The following is a 13,807-nucleotide window of genomic DNA, read 5'->3' as shown; positions in this document are numbered from 1 at the left end:
ATCTCGTAAGCTAAGCAGGGTCGGGCCTGGTTAGTACTTGGATGGGAGACCGCCTGGGAATACCAGGTGCTGTAAGCTTTTTCACTTTTCTCCACAAGCTCCTGCCGTGTTTAACGTAGGGATCCTCTCTGGTTTTCCTCCGTGTCTTTGCAGAACTGTGCGCGGGAGTCCCACTCTCTGGTATTTCTCCGACGGATCGGAACGCTCTCAGCGCAGCTGCCGCCTGGCCGTTGAAGGCGCGTCTGACGAGCGACATCCCTAAAAGGCCCATGCGTGGTACCTTGGACAGCTTACGGCCATACCACCCTGAACACGCCCGATCTCGTCTGATCTCGGAAACTAAGCAGGGTCGGGCCTGGTTAGTACTTGGATGGGAGACCGCCTGGGAATACCAGGTGCTGTAAGCTTTTTCACTTTTCTCCACAAGCTCCTGCCGTGTTTAACGTAGGGATCCTCTCTGGTTTTCCTCCGTGTCTTTGCAGAACTGTGCGCGGGAGTCCCACTCTCTGGTATTTCTCCGACGGAGGAACGGATCGGAACGCTCTCAGCGCAGCTGCCGCCTGGGCGTTGAAGGCGCGTCTGACGAGCGACATCCCTAAAAGGCCCATGCGTGGTACCTTGGACAGCTTACGGCCATACCACCCTGAACACGCCCGATCTCGTCTGATCTCGGAAGCTAAGCAGGGTCGGGCCTGGTTAGTACTTGGATGGGAGACCGCCTGGGAATACCAGGTGCTGTAAGCTTTTTCACTTTTCTCCACAAGCTCCTGCCGTGTTTAACGTAGGGATCCTCTCTGGTTTTCCTCCGTGTCTTTGCAGAACTGTGCGCGGGAGTCCCACTCTCTGGTATTTCTCCGACGGATCGGAACGCTCTCAGCGCAGCTGCCGCCTGGCCGTTGAAGGCGCGTCTGACGAGCGACATCCCTAAAAGGCCCATGCGTGGTACCTTGGACAGCTTACGGCCATACCACCCTGAACACGCCCGATCTCGTCTGATCTCGGAAACTAAGCAGGGTCGGGCCTGGTTAGTACTTGGATGGGAGACCGCCTGGGAATACCAGGTGCTGTAAGCTTTTTCACTTTTCTCCACAAGCTCCTGCCGTGTTTAACGTAGGGATCCTCTCTGGTTTTCCTCCGTGTCTTTGCAGAACTGTGCGCGGGAGTCCCACTCTCTGGTATTTCTCCGACGGAGGAACGGATCGGAACGCTCTCAGCGCAGCTGCCGCCTGGGCGTTGAAGGCGCGTCTGACGAGCGACATCCCTAAAAGGCCCATGCGTGGTACCTTGGACAGCTTACGGCCATACCACCCTGAACACGCCCGATCTCGTCTGATCTCGGAAGCTAAGCAGGGTCGGGCCTGGTTAGTACTTGGATGGGAGACCGCCTGGGAATACCAGGTGCTGTAAGCTTTTTCACTTTTCTCCACAAGCTCCTGCCGTGTTTAACGTAGGGATCCTCTCTGGTTTTCCTCCGTGTCTTTGCAGAACTGTGCGCGGGAGTCCCACTCTCTGGTATTTCTCCGACGGATCGGAACGCTCTCAGCGCAGCTGCCGCCTGGCCGTTGAAGGCGCGTCTGACGAGCGACATCCCTAAAAGGCCCATGCGTGGTACCTTGGACAGCTTACGGCCATACCACCCTGAACACGCCCGATCTCGTCTGATCTCGGAAACTAAGCAGGGTCGGGCCTGGTTAGTACTTGGATGGGAGACCGCCTGGGAATACCAGGTGCTGTAAGCTTTTTCACTTTTCTCCACAAGCTCCTGCCGTGTTTAACGTAGGGATCCTCTCTGGTTTTCCTCCGTGTCTTTGCAGAACTGTGCGCGGGAGTCCCACTCTCTGGTATTTCTCCGACGGAGGAACGGATCGGAACGCTCTCAGCGCAGCTGCCGCCTGGGCGTTGAAGGCGCGTCTGACGAGCGACATCCCTAAAAGGCCCATGCGTGGTACCTTGGACAGCTTACGGCCATACCACCCTGAACACGCCCGATCTCGTCTGATCTCGGAAGCTAAGCAGGGTCGGGCCTGGTTAGTACTTGGATGGGAGACCGCCTGGGAATACCAGGTGCTGTAAGCTTTTTCACTTTTCTCCACAAGCTCCTGCCGTGTTTAACGTAGGGATCCTCTCTGGTTTTCCTCCGTGTCTTTGCAGAACTGTGCGCGGGAGTCCCACTCTCTGGTATTTCTCCGACGGAGGAACGGATCGGAACGCTCTCAGCGCAGCTGCCGCCTGGGCGTTGAAGGCGCGTCTGACGAGCGACATCCCTAAAAGGCCCATGCGTGGTACCTTGGACAGCTTACGGCCATACCACCCTGAACACGCCCGATCTCGTCTGATCTCGGAAGCTAAGCAGGGTCGGGCCTGGTTAGTACTTGGATGGGAGACCGCCTGGGAATACCAGGTGCTGTAAGCTTTTTCACTTTTCTCCACAAGCTCCTGCCGTGTTTAACGTAGGGATCCTCTCTGGTTTTCCTCCGTGTCTTTGCAGAACTGTGCGCGGGAGTCCCACTCTCTGGTATTTCTCCGACGGAGGAACGGATCGGAACGCTCTCAGCGCAGCTGCCGCCTGGGCGTTGAAGGCGCGTCTGACGAGCGACATCCCTAAAAGGCCCATGCGTGGTACCTTGGGCAGCTTACGGCCATACCACCCTGAACACGCCCGATCTCGTCTGATCTCGTAAGCTAAGCAGGGTCGGGCCTGGTTAGTACTTGGATGGGAGACCGCCTGGGAATACCAGGTGCTGTAAGCTTTTTCACTTTTCTCCACAAGCTCCTGCCGTGTTTAACGTAGGGATCCTCTCTGGTTTTCCTCCGTGTCTTTGCAGAACTGTGCGCGGGAGTCCCACTCTCTGGTATTTCTCCGACGGATCGGAACGCTCTCAGCGCAGCTGCCGCCTGGGCGTTGAAGGCGCGTCTGACGAGCGACATCCCTAAAAGGCCCATGCGTGGTACCTTGGACAGCTTACGGCCATACCACCCTGAACACGCCCGATCTCGTCTGATCTCGGAAGCTAAGCAGGGTCGGGCCTGGTTAGTACTTGGATGGGAGACCGCCTGGGAATACCAGGTGCTGTAAGCTTTTTCACTTTTCTCCACAAGCTCCTGCCGTGTTTAACGTAGGGATCCTCTCTGGTTTTCCTCCGTGTCTTTGCAGAACTGTGCGCGGGAGTCCCACTCTCTGGTATTTCTCCGACGGATCGGAACGCTCTCAGCGCAGCTGCCGCCTGGGCGTTGAAGGCGCGTCTGACGAGCGACATCCCTAAAAGGCCCATGCGTGGTACCTTGGACAGCTTACGGCCATACCAACCTGAACACGCCCGATCTCGTCTGATCTCGGAAGCTAAGCAGGGTCGGGCCTGGTTAGTACTTGGATGGGAGACCGCCTGGGAATACCAGGTGCTGTAAGCTTTTTCACTTTTCTCCACAAGCTCCTGCCGTGTTTAACGTAGGGATCCTCTCTGGTTTTCCTCCATGTCTTTGCAGAACTGTGCGCGGGAGTCCCACTCTCTGGTATTTCTCCGACGGAGGAACGGATCGGAACGCTCTCAGCGCAGCTGCCGCCTGGGCGTTGAAGGCGCGTCTGACGAGCGACATCCCTAAAAGGCCCATGCGTGGTACCTTGGACAGCTTACGGCCATACCACCCTGAACACGCCCGATCTCGTCTGATCTCGGAAGCTAAGCAGGGTCGGGCCTGGTTAGTACTTGGATGGGAGACCGCCTGGGAATACCAGGTGCTGTAAGCTTTTTCACTTTTCTCCACAAGCTCCTGCCGTGTTTAACGTAGGGATCCTCTCTGGTTTTCCTCCGTGTCTTTGCAGAACTGTGCGCGGGAGTCCCACTCTCTGGTATTTCTCCGACGGAGGAACGGATCGGAACGCTCTCAGCGCAGCTGCCGCCTGGGCGTTGAAGGCGCGTCTGACGAGCGACATCCCTAAAAGGCCCATGCGTGGTACCTTGGGCAGCTTACGGCCATACCACCCTGAACACGCCCGATCTCGTCTGATCTCGTAAGCTAAGCAGGGTCGGGCCTGGTTAGTACTTGGATGGGAGACCGCCTGGGAATACCAGGTGCTGTAAGCTTTTTCACTTTTCTCCACAAGCTCCTGCCGTGTTTAACGTAGGGATCCTCTCTGGTTTTCCTCCGTGTCTTTGCAGAACTGTGCGCGGGAGTCCCACTCTCTGGTATTTCTCCGACGGATCGGAACGCTCTCAGCGCAGCTGCCGCCTGGGCGTTGAAGGCGCGTCTGACGAGCGACATCCCTAAAAGGCCCATGCGTGGTACCTTGGACAGCTTACGGCCATACCACCCTGAACACGCCCGATCTCGTCTGATCTCGGAAGCTAAGCAGGGTCGGGCCTGGTTAGTACTTGGATGGGAGACCGCCTGGGAATACCAGGTGCTGTAAGCTTTTTCACTTTTCTCCACAAGCTCCTGCCGTGTTTAACGTAGGGATCCTCTCTCGTTCTACTCCGTGTCTTTGCAGAACTGTGCGCGGGAGTCCCACTCTCTGGTATTTCTCCGACGGAGGAACGGATCGGAACGCTCTCAGCGCAGCTGCCGCCTGGGCGTTGAAGGCGCGTCTGACGAGCAACATCCCTAAAAGGCCCATGCGTGGTACCTTGGACAGCTTACGGCCATACCACCCTGAACACGCCCGATCTCGGCTGATCTCGGAAGCTAAGCAGGGTCGGGCCTGGTTAGTACTTGGATGGGAGACCGCCTGGGAATACCAGGTGCTGTAAGCTTTTTCACTTTTCTCCACAAGCTCCTGCCGTGTTTAACGTAGGGATCCTCTCTGGTTTTCCTCCGTGTCTTTGCAGAACTGTGCGCGGGAGTCCCACTCTCTGGTATTTCTCCGACGGATCGGAACGCTCTCAGCGCAGCTGCCGCCTGGGCGTTGAAGGCGCGTCTGACGAGCGACATCCCTAAAAGGCCCATGCGTGGTACCTTGGACAGCTTACGGCCATACCAACCTGAACACGCCCGATCTCGTCTGATCTCGGAAGCTAAGCAGGGTCGGGCCTGGTTAGTACTTGGATGGGAGACCGCCTGGGAATACCAGGTGCTGTAAGCTTTTTCACTTTTCTCCACAAGCTCCTGCCGTGTTTAACGTAGGGATCCTCTCTGGTTTTCCTCCGTGTCTTTGCAGAACTGTGCGCGGGAGTCCCACTCTCTGGTATTTCTCCGACGGAGGAACGGATCGGAACGCTCTCAGCGCAGCTGCCGCCTGGGCGTTGAAGGCGCGTCTGACGAGCGACATCCCTAAAAGGCCCATGCGTGGTACCTTGGACAGCTTACGGCCATACCACCCTGAACACGCCCGATCTCGTCTGATCTCGGAAGCTAAGCAGGGTCGGGCCTGGTTAGTACTTGGATGGGAGACCGCCTGGGAATACCAGGTGCTGTAAGCTTTTTCACTTTTCTCCACAAGCTCCTGCCGTGTTTAACGTAGGGATCCTCTCTGGTTTTCCTCCGTGTCTTTGCAGAACTGTGCGCGGGAGTCCCACTCTCTGGTATTTCTCCGACGGAGGAACGGATCGGAACGCTCTCAGCGCAGCTGCCGCCTGGGCGTTGAAGGCGCGTCTGACGAGCGACATCCCTAAAAGGCCCATGCGTGGTACCTTGGGCAGCTTACGGCCATACCACCCTGAACACGCCCGATCTCGTCTGATCTCGTAAGCTAAGCAGGGTCGGGCCTGGTTAGTACTTGGATGGGAGACCGCCTGGGAATACCAGGTGCTGTAAGCTTTTTCACTTTTCTCCACAAGCTCCTGCCGTGTTTAACGTAGGGATCCTCTCTGGTTTTCCTCCGTGTCTTTGCAGAACTGTGCGCGGGAGTCCCACTCTCTGGTATTTCTCCGACGGATCGGAACGCTCTCAGCGCAGCTGCCGCCTGGGCGTTGAAGGCGCGTCTGACGAGCGACATCCCTAAAAGGCCCATGCGTGGTACCTTGGACAGCTTACGGCCATACCACCCTGAACACGCCCGATCTCGTCTGATCTCGGAAGCTAAGCAGGGTCGGGCCTGGTTAGTACTTGGATGGGAGACCGCCTGGGAATACCAGGTGCTGTAAGCTTTTTCACTTTTCTCCACAAGCTCCTGCCGTGTTTAACGTAGGGATCCTCTCTCGTTCTACTCCGTGTCTTTGCAGAACTGTGCGCGGGAGTCCCACTCTCTGGTATTTCTCCGACGGAGGAACGGATCGGAACGCTCTCAGCGCAGCTGCCGCCTGGGCGTTGAAGGCGCGTCTGACGAGCGACATCCCTAAAAGGCCCATGCGTGGTACCTTGGACAGCTTACGGCCATACCACCCTGAACACGCCCGATCTCGTCTGATCTCGGAAGCTAAGCAGGGTCGGGCCTGGTTAGTACTTGGATGGGAGACCGCCTGGGAATACCAGGTGCTGTAAGCTTTTTCACTTTTCTCCACAAGCTCCTGCCGTGTTTAACGTAGGGATCCTCTCTGGTTTTCCTCCGTGTCTTTGCAGAACTGTGCGCGGGAGTCCCACTCTCTGGTATTTCTCCGACGGATCGGAACGCTCTCAGCGCAGCTGCCGCCTGGGCGTTGAAGGCGCGTCTGACGAGCGACATCCCTAAAAGGCCCATGCGTGGTACCTTGGGCAGCTTACGGCCATACCACCCTGAACACGCCCGATCTCGTCTGATCTCGGAAGCTAAGCAGGGTCGGGCCTGGTTAGTACTTGGATGGGAGACCGCCTGGGAATACCAGGTGCTGTAAGCTTTTTCACTTTTCTCCACAAGCTCCTGCCGTGTTTAACGTAGGGATCCTCTCTGGTTTTCCTCCGTGTCTTTGCAGAACTGTGCGCGGGAGTCCCACTCTCTGGTATTTCTCCGACGGAGGAACGGATCGGAACGCTCTCAGCGCAGCTGCCGCCTGGGCGTTGAAGGCGCGTCTGACGAGCGACATCCCTAAAAGGCCCATGCGTGGTACCTTGGACAGCTTACGGCCATACCACCCTGAACACGCCCGATCTCGTCTGATCTCGGAAGCTAAGAAGGGTCGGGCCTGGTTAGTACTTGGATGGGAGACCGCCTGGGAATACCAGGTGCTGTAAGCTTTTTCACTTTTCTCCACAAGCTCCTGCCGTGTTTAACGTAGGGATCCTCTCTGGTTTTCCTCCGTGTCTTTGCAGAACTGTGCGCGGGAGTCCCACTCTCTGGTATTTCTCCGACGGAGGAACGGATCGGAACGCTCTCAGCGCAGCTGCCGCCTGGGCGTTGAAGGCGCGTCTGACGAGCGACATCCCTAAAAGGCCCATGCGTGGTACCTTGGGCAGCTTACGGCCATACCACCCTGAACACGCCCGATCTCGTCTGATCTCGGAAGCTAAGCAGGGTCGGGCCTGGTTAGTACTTGGATGGGAGACCGCCTGGGAATACCAGGTGCTGTAAGCTTTTTCACTTTTCTCCACAAGCTCCTGCCGTGTTTAACGTAGGGATCCTCTCTGGTTTTCCTCCGTGTCTTTGCAGAACTGTGCGCGGGAGTCCCACTCTCTGGTATTTCTCCGACGGATCGGAACGCTCTCAGCGCAGCTGCCGCCTGGGCGTTGAAGGCGCGTCTGACGAGCGACATCCCTAAAAGGCCCATGCGTGGTACCTTGGGCAGCTTACGGCCATACCACCCTGAACACGCCCGATCTCGTCTGATCTCGGAAGCTAAGCAGGGTCGGGCCTGGTTAGTACTTGGATGGGAGACCGCCTGGGAATACCAGGTGCTGTAAGCTTTTTCACTTTTCTCCACAAGCTCCTGCCGTGTTTAACGTAGGGATCCTCTCTGGTTTTCCTCCGTGTCTTTGCAGAACTGTGCGCGGGAGTCCCACTCTCTGGTATTTCTCCGACGGAGGAACGGATCGGAACGCTCTCAGCGCAGCTGCCGCCTGGGCGTTGAAGGCGCGTCTGACGAGCGACATCCCTAAAAGGCCCATGCGTGGTACCTTGGACAGCTTACGGCCATACCACCCTGAACACGCCCGATCTCGTCTGATCTCGGAAGCTAAGAAGGGTCGGGCCTGGTTAGTACTTGGATGGGAGACCGCCTGGGAATACCAGGTGCTGTAAGCTTTTTCACTTTTCTCCACAAGCTCCTGCCGTGTTTAACGTAGGGATCCTCTCTGGTTTTCCTCCGTGTCTTTGCAGAACTGTGCGCGGGAGTCCCACTCTCTGGTATTTCTCCGACGGAGGAACGGATCGGAACGCTCTCAGCGCAGCTGCCGCCTGGGCGTTGAAGGCGCGTCTGACGAGCGACATCCCTAAAAGGCCCATGCGTGGTACCTTGGGCAGCTTACGGCCATACCACCCTGAACACGCCCGATCTCGTCTGATCTCGGAAGCTAAGCAGGGTCGGGCCTGGTTAGTACTTGGATGGGAGACCGCCTGGGAATACCAGGTGCTGTAAGCTTTTTCACTTTTCTCCACAAGCTCCTGCCGTGTTTAACGTAGGGATCCTCTCTGGTTTTCCTCCGTGTCTTTGCAGAACTGTGCGCGGGAGTCCCACTCTCTGGTATTTCTCCGACGGATCGGAACGCTCTCAGCGCAGCTGCCGCCTGGGCGTTGAAGGCGCGTCTGACGAGCGACATCCCTAAAAGGCCCATGCGTGGTACCTTGGACAGCTTACGGCCATACCACCCTGAACACGCCCGATCTCGTCTGATCTCGGAAGCTAAGCAGGGTCGGGCCTGGTTAGTACTTGGATGGGAGACCGCCTGGGAATACCAGGTGCTGTAAGCTTTTTCACTTTTCTCCACAAGCTCCTGCCGTGTTTAACGTAGGGATCCTCTCTGGTTTTCCTCCGTGTCTTTGCAGAACTGTGCGCGGGAGTCCCACTCTCTGGTATTTCTCCGACGGAGGAACGGATCGGAACGCTCTCAGCGCAGCTGCCGCCTGGGCGTTGAAGGCGCGTCTGACGAGCGACATCCCTAAAAGGCCCATGCGTGGTACCTTGGACAGCTTACGGCCATACCACCCTGAACACGCCCGATCTCGTCTGATCTCGGAAGCTAAGCAGGGTCGGGCCTGGTTAGTACTTGGATGGGAGACGGCCTGGGAATACCAGGTGCTGTAAGCTTTTTCACTTTTCTCCACAAGCTCCTGCCGTGTTTAACGTAGGGATCCTCTCTGGTTTTCCTCCGTGTCTTTGCAGAACTGTGCGCGGGAGTCCCACTCTCTGGTATTTCTCCGACGGAGGAACGGATCGGAACGCTCTCAGCGCAGCTGCCGCCTGGGCGTTGAAGGCGCGTCTGACGAGCGACATCCCTAAAAGGCCCATGCGTGGTACCTTGGACAGCTTACGGCCATACCACCCTGAACACGCCCGATCTCGTCTGATCTCGGAAGCTAAGAAGGGTCGGGCCTGGTTAGTACTTGGATGGGAGACCGCCTGGGAATACCAGGTGCTGTAAGCTTTTTCACTTTTCTCCACAAGCTCCTGCCGTGTTTAACGTAGGGATCCTCTCTGGTTTTCCTCCGTGTCTTTGCAGAACTGTGCGCGGGAGTCCCACTCTCTGGTATTTCTCCGACGGAGGAACGGATCGGAACGCTCTCAGCGCAGCTGCCGCCTGGGCGTTGAAGGCGCGTCTGACGAGCGACATCCCTAAAAGGCCCATGCGTGGTACCTTGGGCAGCTTACGGCCATACCACCCTGAACACGCCCGATCTCGTCTGATCTCGGAAGCTAAGCAGGGTCGGGCCTGGTTAGTACTTGGATGGGAGACCGCCTGGGAATACCAGGTGCTGTAAGCTTTTTCACTTTTCTCCACAAGCTCCTGCCGTGTTTAACGTAGGGATCCTCTCTGGTTTTCCTCCGTGTCTTTGCAGAACTGTGCGCGGGAGTCCCACTCTCTGGTATTTCTCCGACGGATCGGAACGCTCTCAGCGCAGCTGCCGCCTGGGCGTTGAAGGCGCGTCTGACGAGCGACATCCCTAAAAGGCCCATGCGTGGTACCTTGGACAGCTTACGGCCATACCACCCTGAACACGCCCGATCTCGTCTGATCTCGGAAGCTAAGCAGGGTCGGGCCTGGTTAGTACTTGGATGGGAGACCGCCTGGGAATACCAGGTGCTGTAAGCTTTTTCACTTTTCTCCACAAGCTCCTGCCGTGTTTAACGTAGGGATCCTCTCTGGTTTTCCTCCGTGTCTTTGCAGAACTGTGCGCGGGAGTCCCACTCTCTGGTATTTCTCCGACGGAGGAACGGATCGGAACGCTCTCAGCGCAGCTGCCGCCTGGGCGTTGAAGGCGCGTCTGACGAGCGACATCCCTAAAAGGCCCATGCGTGGTACCTTGGGCAGCTTACGGCCATACCACCCTGAACACGCCCGATCTCGTCTGATCTCGGAAGCTAAGCAGGGTCGGGCCTGGTTAGTACTTGGATGGGAGACCGCCTGGGAATACCAGGTGCTGTAAGCTTTTTCACTTTTCTCCACAAGCTCCTGCCGTGTTTAACGTAGGGATCCTCTCTGGTTTTCCTCCGTGTCTTTGCAGAACTGTGCGCGGGAGTCCCACTCTCTGGTATTTCTCCGACGGAGGAACGGATCGGAACGCTCTCAGCGCAGCTGCCGCCTGGGCGTTGAAGGCGCGTCTGACGAGCGACATCCCTAAAAGGCCCATGCGTGGTACCTTGGGCAGCTTACGGCCATACCACCCTGAACACGCCCGATCTCGTCTGATCTCGGAAGCTAAGCAGGGTCGGGCCTGGTTAGTACTTGGATGGGAGACCGCCTGGGAATACCAGGTGCTGTAAGCTTTTTCACTTTTCTCCCACAAGCTCCTGCCGTGTTTAACGTAGGGATCCTCTCTGGTTTTCCTCCGTGTCTTTGCAGAACTGTGCGCGGGAGTCCCACTCTCTGGTATTTCTCCGACGGATCGGAACGCTCTCAGCGCAGCTGCCGCCTGGGCGTTGAAGGCGCGTCTGACGAGCGACATCCCTAAAAGGCCCATGCGTGGTACCTTGGACAGCTTACGGCCATACCACCCTGAACACGCCCGATCTCGTCTGATCTCGGAAACTAAGCAGGGTCGGGCCTGGTTAGTACTTGGATGGGAGACCGCCTGGGAATACCAGGTGCTGTAAGCTTTTTCACTTTTCTCCACAAGCTCCTGCCGTGTTTAACGTAGGGATCCTCTCTGGTTTTCCTCCGTGTCTTTGCAGAACTGTGCGCGGGAGTCCCACTCTCTGGTATTTCTCCGACGGAGGAACGGATCGGAACGCTCTCAGCGCAGCTGCCGCCTGGGCGTTGAAGGCGCGTCTGACGAGCGACATCCCTAAAAGGCCCATGCGTGGTACCTTGGGCAGCTTACGGCCATACCACCCTGAACACGCCCGATCTCGTCTGATCTCGGAAGCTAAGCAGGGTCGGGCCTGGTTAGTACTTGGATGGGAGACCGCCTGGGAATACCAGGTGCTGTAAGCTTTTTCACTTTTCTCCACAAGCTCCTGCCGTGTTTAACGTAGGGATCCCTCTCTGGTTTTCCTCCGTGTCTTTGCAGAACTGTGCGCGGGAGTCCCACTCTCTGGTATTTCTCCGACGGAGGAACGGATCGGAACGCTCTCAGCGCAGCTGCCGCCTGGCCGTTGAAGGCGCGTCTGACGAGCGACATCCCTAAAAGGCCCATGCGTGGTACCTTGGACAGCTTACGGCCATACCACCCTGAACACGCCCGATCTCGTCTGATCTCGGAAGCTAAGCAGGGTCGGGCCTGGTTAGTACTTGGATGGGAGACCGCCTGGGAATACCAGGTGCTGTAAAGCTGTTATCCACTTCTCCCACAAGCTCCTGCCGTGTTTACGTAGGGATCCTCTCTTTTCCTCCGTGTCTTTGCAGAACTGTGCGCGGGAGTCCCACTCTCTGGTATTTCTCCGACGGATCGGAACGCTCTCAGCGCAGCTGCCGCCTGGGCGTTGAAGGCGCGTCTGACGAGCGACATCCCTAAAAGGCCCATGCGTGGTACCTTGGACAGCTTACGGCCATACCACCCTGAACACGCCCGATCTCGTCTGATCTCGGAAGCTAAGCAGGGTCGGGCCTGGTTAGTACTTGGATGGGAGACCGCCTGGGAATACCAGGTGCTGTAAGCTTTTTCACTTTTCTCCACAAGCTCCTGCCGTGTTTAACGTAGGGATCCTCTCTGGTTTTCCTCCGTGTCTTTGCAGAACTGTGCGCGGGAGTCCCACTCTCTGGTATTTCTCCGACGGAGGAACGGATCGGAACGCTCTCAGCGCAGCTGCCGCCTGGCCGTTGAAGGCGCGTCTGACGAGCGACATCCCTAAAAGGCCCATGCGTGGTACCTTGGACAGCTTACGGCCATACCACCCTGAACACGCCCGATCTCGTCTGATCTCGGAAGCTAAGCAGGGTCGGGCCTGGTTAGTACTTGGATGGGAGACCGCCTGGGAATACCAGGTGCTGTAAGCTTTTTCACTTTTCTCCACAAGCTCCTGCCGTGTTTAACGTAGGGATCCTCTCTGGTTTTCCTCCGTGTCTTTGCAGAACTGTGCGCGGGAGTCCCACTCTCTGGTATTTCTCCGACGGATCGGAACGCTCTCAGCGCAGCTGCCGCCTGGGCGTTGAAGGCGCGTCTGACGAGCGACATCCCTAAAAGGCCCATGCGTGGTACCTTGGACAGCTTACGGCCATACCACCCTGAACACGCCCGATCTCGTCTGATCTCGGAAGCTAAGCAGGGTCGGGCCTGGTTAGTACTTGGATGGGAGACCGCCTGGGAATACCAAGTGCTGTAAGCTTTTTCACTTTTCTCCACAAGCTCCTGCCGTGTTTAACGTAGGGATCCTCTCTGGTTTTCCTCCGTGTCTTTGCAGAACTGTGCGCGGGAGTCCCACTCTCTGGTATTTCTCCGACGGAGGAACGGATCGGAACGCTCTCAGCGCAGCTGCCGCCTGGGCGTTGAAGGCGCGTCTGACGAGCGACATCCCTAAAAGGCCCATGCGTGGTACCTTGGACAGCTTACGGCCATACCACCCTGAACACGCCCGATCTCGTCTGATCTCGGAAGCTAAGCAGGGTCGGGCCTGGTTAGTACTTGGATGGGAGACCGCCTGGGAATACCAGGTGCTGTAAGCTTTTTCACTTTTCTCCACAAGCTCCTGCCGTGTTTAACGTAGGGATCCTCTCTGGTTTTCCTCCGTGTCTTTGCAGAACTGTGCGCGGGAGTCCCACTCTCTGGTATTTCTCCGACGGATCGGAACGCTCTCAGCGCAGCTGCCGCCTGGGCGTTGAAGGCGCGTCTGACGAGCGACATCCCTAAAAGGCCCATGCGTGGTACCTTGGACAGCTTACGGCCATACCACCCTGAACACGCCCGATCTCGTCTGATCTCGGAAGCTAAGCAGGGTCGGGCCTGGTTAGTACTTGGATGGGAGACCGCCTGAGAATACCAGGTGCTGTAAGCTTTTTCACTTTTCTCCACAAGCTCCTGCCGTGTTTAACGTAGGGATCCTCTCTGGTTTTCCTCCGTGTCTTTGCAGAACTGTGCGCGGGAGTCCCACTCTCTGGTATTTCTCCGACGGAGGAACGGATCGGAACGCTCTCAGCGCAGCTGCCGCCTGGGCGTTGAAGGCGCGTCTGACGAGCGACATCCCTAAAAGGCCCATGCGTGGTACCTTGGACAGCTTACGGCCATACCACCCTGAACACGCCCGATCTCGTCTGATCTCGGAAGCTAAGCAGGGTCGGGCCTGGTTAGTACTTGGATGGGAGACCGCCTGGGAATACCAGGTGCTGTAAGCTTTTTCACTTTTCTCCACAAGCTCCTGCCGTGTTTAACGTT

General features: G+C 57.2%; 42 non-coding genes across 42 annotated transcripts in view; all 42 read left to right on the top strand.

The window, feature by feature from the left end:
- LOC137178043 (5S ribosomal RNA) overlaps window positions 1-78 on the top strand; it is a 119-nt gene extending 41 nt beyond the window's left edge. Inside the window, exon 1 of the ribosomal RNA XR_010926653.1 lies at window positions 1-78. This exon is cut by the window's left edge and continues 41 nt beyond it. This is a non-coding gene — a ribosomal RNA (5S ribosomal RNA).
- Window positions 79-288: 210 nt separating this feature from the next.
- Window positions 289-407, top strand: LOC137178018 (5S ribosomal RNA). Its single transcript, XR_010926629.1, has one exon. It is a non-coding gene; the product is annotated as a 5S ribosomal RNA (ribosomal RNA).
- A 218-nt stretch (window positions 408-625) lies between these two features.
- LOC137178170 (5S ribosomal RNA) lies at window positions 626-744 on the top strand. The gene has a single exon (XR_010926762.1). It is a non-coding gene; the product is annotated as a 5S ribosomal RNA (ribosomal RNA).
- A 210-nt stretch (window positions 745-954) lies between these two features.
- Window positions 955-1,073, top strand: LOC137178016 (5S ribosomal RNA). Its single transcript, XR_010926627.1, has one exon. It is a non-coding gene; the product is annotated as a 5S ribosomal RNA (ribosomal RNA).
- A 218-nt stretch (window positions 1,074-1,291) lies between these two features.
- LOC137178168 (5S ribosomal RNA) lies at window positions 1,292-1,410 on the top strand. Its single transcript, XR_010926761.1, has one exon. It is a non-coding gene; the product is annotated as a 5S ribosomal RNA (ribosomal RNA).
- A 210-nt stretch (window positions 1,411-1,620) lies between these two features.
- LOC137178015 (5S ribosomal RNA) lies at window positions 1,621-1,739 on the top strand. The gene has a single exon (XR_010926626.1). It is a non-coding gene; the product is annotated as a 5S ribosomal RNA (ribosomal RNA).
- A 218-nt stretch (window positions 1,740-1,957) lies between these two features.
- Window positions 1,958-2,076, top strand: LOC137178167 (5S ribosomal RNA). Its single transcript, XR_010926760.1, has one exon. It is a non-coding gene; the product is annotated as a 5S ribosomal RNA (ribosomal RNA).
- A 218-nt stretch (window positions 2,077-2,294) lies between these two features.
- LOC137178166 (5S ribosomal RNA) lies at window positions 2,295-2,413 on the top strand. The gene has a single exon (XR_010926759.1). It is a non-coding gene; the product is annotated as a 5S ribosomal RNA (ribosomal RNA).
- Window positions 2,414-2,631: 218 nt separating this feature from the next.
- LOC137178042 (5S ribosomal RNA) lies at window positions 2,632-2,750 on the top strand. The gene has a single exon (XR_010926652.1). It is a non-coding gene; the product is annotated as a 5S ribosomal RNA (ribosomal RNA).
- A 210-nt stretch (window positions 2,751-2,960) lies between these two features.
- LOC137178165 (5S ribosomal RNA) lies at window positions 2,961-3,079 on the top strand. Its single transcript, XR_010926758.1, has one exon. It is a non-coding gene; the product is annotated as a 5S ribosomal RNA (ribosomal RNA).
- A 210-nt stretch (window positions 3,080-3,289) lies between these two features.
- Window positions 3,290-3,408, top strand: LOC137177986 (5S ribosomal RNA). Its single transcript, XR_010926599.1, has one exon. It is a non-coding gene; the product is annotated as a 5S ribosomal RNA (ribosomal RNA).
- Window positions 3,409-3,626: 218 nt separating this feature from the next.
- LOC137178164 (5S ribosomal RNA) lies at window positions 3,627-3,745 on the top strand. The gene has a single exon (XR_010926757.1). It is a non-coding gene; the product is annotated as a 5S ribosomal RNA (ribosomal RNA).
- Window positions 3,746-3,963: 218 nt separating this feature from the next.
- LOC137178040 (5S ribosomal RNA) lies at window positions 3,964-4,082 on the top strand. Its single transcript, XR_010926650.1, has one exon. It is a non-coding gene; the product is annotated as a 5S ribosomal RNA (ribosomal RNA).
- A 210-nt stretch (window positions 4,083-4,292) lies between these two features.
- On the top strand, window positions 4,293-4,411 carry LOC137178163 (5S ribosomal RNA). Its single transcript, XR_010926756.1, has one exon. It is a non-coding gene; the product is annotated as a 5S ribosomal RNA (ribosomal RNA).
- A 218-nt stretch (window positions 4,412-4,629) lies between these two features.
- On the top strand, window positions 4,630-4,748 carry LOC137178036 (5S ribosomal RNA). Its single transcript, XR_010926646.1, has one exon. It is a non-coding gene; the product is annotated as a 5S ribosomal RNA (ribosomal RNA).
- A 210-nt stretch (window positions 4,749-4,958) lies between these two features.
- LOC137177985 (5S ribosomal RNA) lies at window positions 4,959-5,077 on the top strand. The gene has a single exon (XR_010926598.1). It is a non-coding gene; the product is annotated as a 5S ribosomal RNA (ribosomal RNA).
- Window positions 5,078-5,295: 218 nt separating this feature from the next.
- On the top strand, window positions 5,296-5,414 carry LOC137178162 (5S ribosomal RNA). Its single transcript, XR_010926755.1, has one exon. It is a non-coding gene; the product is annotated as a 5S ribosomal RNA (ribosomal RNA).
- A 218-nt stretch (window positions 5,415-5,632) lies between these two features.
- On the top strand, window positions 5,633-5,751 carry LOC137178039 (5S ribosomal RNA). The gene has a single exon (XR_010926649.1). It is a non-coding gene; the product is annotated as a 5S ribosomal RNA (ribosomal RNA).
- Window positions 5,752-5,961: 210 nt separating this feature from the next.
- Window positions 5,962-6,080, top strand: LOC137178161 (5S ribosomal RNA). Its single transcript, XR_010926754.1, has one exon. It is a non-coding gene; the product is annotated as a 5S ribosomal RNA (ribosomal RNA).
- Window positions 6,081-6,298: 218 nt separating this feature from the next.
- On the top strand, window positions 6,299-6,417 carry LOC137178160 (5S ribosomal RNA). Its single transcript, XR_010926753.1, has one exon. It is a non-coding gene; the product is annotated as a 5S ribosomal RNA (ribosomal RNA).
- A 210-nt stretch (window positions 6,418-6,627) lies between these two features.
- On the top strand, window positions 6,628-6,746 carry LOC137178158 (5S ribosomal RNA). Its single transcript, XR_010926751.1, has one exon. It is a non-coding gene; the product is annotated as a 5S ribosomal RNA (ribosomal RNA).
- A 218-nt stretch (window positions 6,747-6,964) lies between these two features.
- LOC137178004 (5S ribosomal RNA) lies at window positions 6,965-7,083 on the top strand. Its single transcript, XR_010926616.1, has one exon. It is a non-coding gene; the product is annotated as a 5S ribosomal RNA (ribosomal RNA).
- A 218-nt stretch (window positions 7,084-7,301) lies between these two features.
- On the top strand, window positions 7,302-7,420 carry LOC137178157 (5S ribosomal RNA). The gene has a single exon (XR_010926750.1). It is a non-coding gene; the product is annotated as a 5S ribosomal RNA (ribosomal RNA).
- A 210-nt stretch (window positions 7,421-7,630) lies between these two features.
- Window positions 7,631-7,749, top strand: LOC137178156 (5S ribosomal RNA). Its single transcript, XR_010926749.1, has one exon. It is a non-coding gene; the product is annotated as a 5S ribosomal RNA (ribosomal RNA).
- Window positions 7,750-7,967: 218 nt separating this feature from the next.
- On the top strand, window positions 7,968-8,086 carry LOC137178003 (5S ribosomal RNA). The gene has a single exon (XR_010926615.1). It is a non-coding gene; the product is annotated as a 5S ribosomal RNA (ribosomal RNA).
- Window positions 8,087-8,304: 218 nt separating this feature from the next.
- Window positions 8,305-8,423, top strand: LOC137178155 (5S ribosomal RNA). The gene has a single exon (XR_010926748.1). It is a non-coding gene; the product is annotated as a 5S ribosomal RNA (ribosomal RNA).
- A 210-nt stretch (window positions 8,424-8,633) lies between these two features.
- On the top strand, window positions 8,634-8,752 carry LOC137178154 (5S ribosomal RNA). Its single transcript, XR_010926747.1, has one exon. It is a non-coding gene; the product is annotated as a 5S ribosomal RNA (ribosomal RNA).
- A 218-nt stretch (window positions 8,753-8,970) lies between these two features.
- Window positions 8,971-9,089, top strand: LOC137178081 (5S ribosomal RNA). The gene has a single exon (XR_010926688.1). It is a non-coding gene; the product is annotated as a 5S ribosomal RNA (ribosomal RNA).
- A 218-nt stretch (window positions 9,090-9,307) lies between these two features.
- Window positions 9,308-9,426, top strand: LOC137178002 (5S ribosomal RNA). The gene has a single exon (XR_010926614.1). It is a non-coding gene; the product is annotated as a 5S ribosomal RNA (ribosomal RNA).
- A 218-nt stretch (window positions 9,427-9,644) lies between these two features.
- On the top strand, window positions 9,645-9,763 carry LOC137178152 (5S ribosomal RNA). Its single transcript, XR_010926746.1, has one exon. It is a non-coding gene; the product is annotated as a 5S ribosomal RNA (ribosomal RNA).
- A 210-nt stretch (window positions 9,764-9,973) lies between these two features.
- Window positions 9,974-10,092, top strand: LOC137178151 (5S ribosomal RNA). Its single transcript, XR_010926745.1, has one exon. It is a non-coding gene; the product is annotated as a 5S ribosomal RNA (ribosomal RNA).
- Window positions 10,093-10,310: 218 nt separating this feature from the next.
- LOC137178150 (5S ribosomal RNA) lies at window positions 10,311-10,429 on the top strand. Its single transcript, XR_010926744.1, has one exon. It is a non-coding gene; the product is annotated as a 5S ribosomal RNA (ribosomal RNA).
- A 218-nt stretch (window positions 10,430-10,647) lies between these two features.
- On the top strand, window positions 10,648-10,766 carry LOC137178149 (5S ribosomal RNA). Its single transcript, XR_010926743.1, has one exon. It is a non-coding gene; the product is annotated as a 5S ribosomal RNA (ribosomal RNA).
- A 211-nt stretch (window positions 10,767-10,977) lies between these two features.
- On the top strand, window positions 10,978-11,096 carry LOC137178013 (5S ribosomal RNA). Its single transcript, XR_010926625.1, has one exon. It is a non-coding gene; the product is annotated as a 5S ribosomal RNA (ribosomal RNA).
- Window positions 11,097-11,314: 218 nt separating this feature from the next.
- On the top strand, window positions 11,315-11,433 carry LOC137178148 (5S ribosomal RNA). The gene has a single exon (XR_010926742.1). It is a non-coding gene; the product is annotated as a 5S ribosomal RNA (ribosomal RNA).
- Window positions 11,434-11,652: 219 nt separating this feature from the next.
- LOC137178108 (5S ribosomal RNA) lies at window positions 11,653-11,771 on the top strand. Its single transcript, XR_010926714.1, has one exon. It is a non-coding gene; the product is annotated as a 5S ribosomal RNA (ribosomal RNA).
- A 208-nt stretch (window positions 11,772-11,979) lies between these two features.
- LOC137178142 (5S ribosomal RNA) lies at window positions 11,980-12,098 on the top strand. Its single transcript, XR_010926736.1, has one exon. It is a non-coding gene; the product is annotated as a 5S ribosomal RNA (ribosomal RNA).
- A 218-nt stretch (window positions 12,099-12,316) lies between these two features.
- On the top strand, window positions 12,317-12,435 carry LOC137178135 (5S ribosomal RNA). The gene has a single exon (XR_010926735.1). It is a non-coding gene; the product is annotated as a 5S ribosomal RNA (ribosomal RNA).
- Window positions 12,436-12,645: 210 nt separating this feature from the next.
- Window positions 12,646-12,764, top strand: LOC137178029 (5S ribosomal RNA). Its single transcript, XR_010926640.1, has one exon. It is a non-coding gene; the product is annotated as a 5S ribosomal RNA (ribosomal RNA).
- A 218-nt stretch (window positions 12,765-12,982) lies between these two features.
- Window positions 12,983-13,101, top strand: LOC137178124 (5S ribosomal RNA). Its single transcript, XR_010926728.1, has one exon. It is a non-coding gene; the product is annotated as a 5S ribosomal RNA (ribosomal RNA).
- A 210-nt stretch (window positions 13,102-13,311) lies between these two features.
- Window positions 13,312-13,430, top strand: LOC137177918 (5S ribosomal RNA). Its single transcript, XR_010926533.1, has one exon. It is a non-coding gene; the product is annotated as a 5S ribosomal RNA (ribosomal RNA).
- A 218-nt stretch (window positions 13,431-13,648) lies between these two features.
- Window positions 13,649-13,767, top strand: LOC137178111 (5S ribosomal RNA). The gene has a single exon (XR_010926717.1). It is a non-coding gene; the product is annotated as a 5S ribosomal RNA (ribosomal RNA).
- Window positions 13,768-13,807: the final 40 nt, after the last annotated feature.

The sequence above is a fragment of the Thunnus thynnus genome, chromosome 24 (assembly GCF_963924715.1).
Source record: "Thunnus thynnus chromosome 24, fThuThy2.1, whole genome shotgun sequence".
In the NCBI taxonomy this organism is placed as follows: domain Eukaryota; kingdom Metazoa; phylum Chordata; class Actinopteri; order Scombriformes; family Scombridae; genus Thunnus; species Thunnus thynnus.
This window is presented reverse-complemented; position numbering and strand designations above follow the sequence as displayed.